The sequence below is a fragment of the Phaseolus vulgaris genome, chromosome 8 (genome assembly GCF_000499845.2).
Source record: "Phaseolus vulgaris cultivar G19833 chromosome 8, P. vulgaris v2.0, whole genome shotgun sequence".
Taxonomy (NCBI): Eukaryota; Viridiplantae; Streptophyta; class Magnoliopsida; order Fabales; family Fabaceae; genus Phaseolus; species Phaseolus vulgaris.
This window is the reverse complement of record NC_023752.2, coordinates 49,142,973-49,146,986: the sequence shown is the minus strand read 5'-3', so window position 1 is coordinate 49,146,986 and position 4,014 is coordinate 49,142,973. Positions and strand designations below refer to the sequence as shown.

The 4,014-nt window shown below is 22.8% G+C and overlaps 1 non-coding gene across 1 annotated transcript; it reads left to right on the top strand.

Annotated features, from left to right (window-relative positions):
* The first annotated feature begins 2,508 nt into the window (after positions 1 to 2,508).
* Positions 2,509 to 2,593, top strand: TRNAM-CAU (transfer RNA methionine (anticodon CAU)). The gene is given in 2 exon segments: positions 2,509 to 2,546; positions 2,558 to 2,593. It is a non-coding gene; the product is annotated as a tRNA-Met (tRNA).
* Positions 2,594 to 4,014: the final 1,421 nt, after the last annotated feature.

Sequence of the window (4,014 nt, the reverse complement as noted above, 5' to 3'; positions counted from 1 at the left end):
AATTTTAAAGTTATAGAAAAATTCTTGAAAAGTTCTAGAATTTCAAAGAAAATTATAGAAAAATTCTAGAATTTCAAAGTTATAGACTAAAGAAGCAAGAAGTTCATTTTCGAAATACAAAATTAGTTTTTGAATTCTAAAATTTAAAAGTTATTTAAAAAAATTTAAAATTTATTTAAAATAACTTCTAAATTATAAACTCTATCTAACTGCTATACTTATATATTATTACTTTTAATAAAAATGACTTCTAACTGCTATACTTATATATTTTTACTTTTAATAAAAATGACTTATGGATTGTTGTATCGATATATTTTTACTTTTAATAAAAATGACTTCTAGATTGTTGTATCCATATATTTTTACTTTTAATAAAAATACTTCTAGATTAATTGTATTGGAAATCTTCTTTGGACTTTAAAAATTTTTAGAACATAATTTCTTATATATGTATTGGAAATCTTCTTCTAAATTATAAACTCTATCTAACTGCTATACTTATATATTATTACTTTTAATAAAAATGACTTCTAACTGCTATACTTATATATTTTTACTTTTAATAAAAATGACTTATGGATTGTTGTATCAATATATTTTTACTTTTAATAAAAATGACTTCTAGATTGTTGTATATATTTTTACTTTTAATAAAAATGACTTCTAGATTAATTGTATTGGAAATCTTCTTTGGACTTTAAAAATTTTTAGAACATAATTTTTAAAATTTATGAAATAGGATTTTTAAAATAAAAATTTCAAGATTTCATAGCATATAAAATACATTTAAAAATAAATTTTTCATAATACATAAAATACTTCCAAGAACAAATTTACTAAAACAAAAATTCTAAAATGTAAATAATAGCTTCAAAAATAAACTTTTTAGAACGAGTTATTTTTAATAAACTCTCTTCTTTCTTGAATGCAACAGATAATGAAAGTGTAACAAACACAACAATGAGAATGACGACAGAGGTATGACAACGGTGATAGGAGCATTAGTGTGGTGCAGCGAGGAGGTTATTTTAGTCCTTTTACGTTAGTATGGAGGTGCAAGAAGCAATAGCCTTGTTGTGTATGTGAATTCTGAACCCAAGAACATTTGAAAATGGACATGCCTACAAATTCAGTGTGTTGCATTGTGCTTGAGCTAAAACCAGTGCTCTAGGAACTTTTCATTTTACTCTATGTTTAGTTTAGGTTAATAATTGAAAAGTGGGAAAATGAAAAAGAAAATAAATGAACTAAAAAGATGAGAAAAAAGTTAAGTTAATTTAGATTAAAAAAATAGAAAATAAATTATTAAAAAATTTGTAACTGATGGTGATTTGAAAAAATGAAAAATATTTTATAAATTATTAATTTAATTTATATAAAATTATTCTTGGTATGAGAATGAATGAGAAAGGGGTTGATGTGTTATTGGGTGCAAGTCTTGATATAGACATAGACATGATTGCCGATTATGACCAAGACATAATCAATTTATTTATTTTTACTTTTCCAAAATGAAAGATTTGAAATAAAACGAAGGGAATTATTTCTTTTGTATAATATTTATGGCAGGGAAGCCACATGCTCTTCAAGAACCTGATTTAGGTGGTTTCAGCTTTTCAGGAAGATTTGAGTGATTATTATGAATTTGCTTTTGCTAATAAAACTAAAATCATTCCATAAGCACAAAATATAATTTATCACGGATCATAGTATATTATTTTATTTTCTAAGATTTCATGTTTATTTTTCGATATAATGACCTTATTTAATTTATATTTTATTTTGTGAATATTATTATTTATTATTGTGCAATATTTATCTAATAAAAAATTGTTTTAATAAAAAATAAAATTTTATTCTTATAACTCTATTGTTAGAATTTTAATTTATTATCATATTATTCTATTTTAAAAGGAAAAATATTGTAAAATCTAAGTCTTAGACGTATGACTGTAATTATAACTTTTACATTAAAAACGTTCTAATATACATTATATCACATCAGGAAATATAAGATGAACTTAATACTGACTATTATTTGATATTTAAGATAATTTGACACTTAGAATAATTTATAAACAAGTGGAGAGTGTTACTGAAGGAGGTAATAAAGAGAGATTCTCAGATTTATTGTCTACTAATGATTAATAAATAAATTAATCATTGTTTTACACGAAATCAAAATATGTTTTCTGGAGACCTGTATTGAAAAAGGAAAAGAGAGAATAATAAATGTATTGGGAGATATAATGAAGAAGGAAGAGGGAAAGAGTACTCTCAACAACACAATAATTTTACCTTATTTTAATATTCTTTGAAAATATACTTCTCTTAAAAAAGATATATTTTAAAAAACTTATTAAATGAAGTAAAAGTAGTTAAAATTTCTGTATATTTAAAAATATGTAACGAATAGAATAGTATTAAAAACTACAAAATTATGGAAGATATACTAAATAAGAGTATGAAATATTATTATAAACTTATTGAAAAGAATGAACAAATGGGGTGGTGGCGCAGTTGGCTAGCGCGTAGGTCTCATAGCTTCTGAGTTATCCTGAGGTCGAGAGTTCGAGCCTCTCTCACCCCAAAATTAATTTTTGTTAATTTTTTGTATTGTTAATTTTTTGTATTGTTAATTTTTTGTATTGTTAATTTTTTGTATTGTTAATTTTTTGTATTGTTAATTTTTTGTATTGTTAATTTTTTGTATTGTTAATTTTTTGTATTGTTAATTTTTTGTATTGTTTATTTTTTATTCAATTAATTTCTTGATTTTTTTAGCTAAATAATTTCTAAATTCTTAAACTATTTATAATTTAGCAGAACTCAACTCAAATCTCAATGTTATGCTTCACAATTGATGAATTTACTAAAACCGTATCCATTAAAAACTACAATTGTGTAACAAATTTCATAGATCATTCTCTTGATTAGATAAAAATTTGATTACTCATTCAACTTTATGGATAAAGAGTTTGACTTCCTAAGACACAATCCATCTACAAATTTGCATCAGACAAACCATTTTTTATAATAAGAGAGGAACTAGTGACTTTAATGAGAATGCACCAAATCTTTTAAGGCAAAATTTTGGCTAGCCAACCAATGAAACAATGACTTCAGAGAATTTGATGCATAAGATCATAAATTTGACAATTTCTCCCTCCATGTCTATGTAACTTCATCTTGCACCTCTATTAATTGTGAAAACTTAATTTTAACATTTTTAAAATTTTTAAATAGTTTTAATAAAACATAATTTCGTCTTTTTAAATAATCTATAAGTTACACCCAACATACCTCTCTTCTAGTCGCAACACTTATATTTTTCTTTAGTCCCAACGTTTAATAGATTAGTTTCATCATTTGAACGTGTGTGGGAGGGTTAACGAGAAGATTTATTGTATTCAACATTTTTTATTGCGAAAATAATTTATTTTAGTTTTGTATTTCATTTTTGTATTTTATTGGTTTTTTTTTTCTTGAGTTTTGCAACTTTTAAAAGAATGACTAAACATTTAGAAAATAAAATGTTGTTTTTCTCAAACTAATAATAAAAAGTAAACATATTTTTTAAATATATTTATGTTTTATTTGATTCAATTTTTTCAATATTCGAAGAGAAATAATTTAATGATTGTTAATTTATATTTTTATGACACAAATAACTTAATTACTGTTATTTACCTTTTCTTAACATTTAAAAATAAACAACATCAAACATATTTTTTAAAATAAAAAGGAATAATTTAAACATGACATTTTACTAATTTCGTTCTTTGTATAGAAAATTTATTTGAGAAATGTTGATATTTTTTCTTTTTTTATATATATTTTTATTAAAAGAAAGTTAATGTAGATTAGACATTTTTTTTAATTTTAGTTTATGCTTAAATTGATGAGTATTATTGGAATTAAAGAAAATATGAAGAGGTATGAGATACAGGTAGAATTTGACTATAATTTTAGATGCCAAAAGTAGGTTCTTCAATGCTAACACTAAGATCC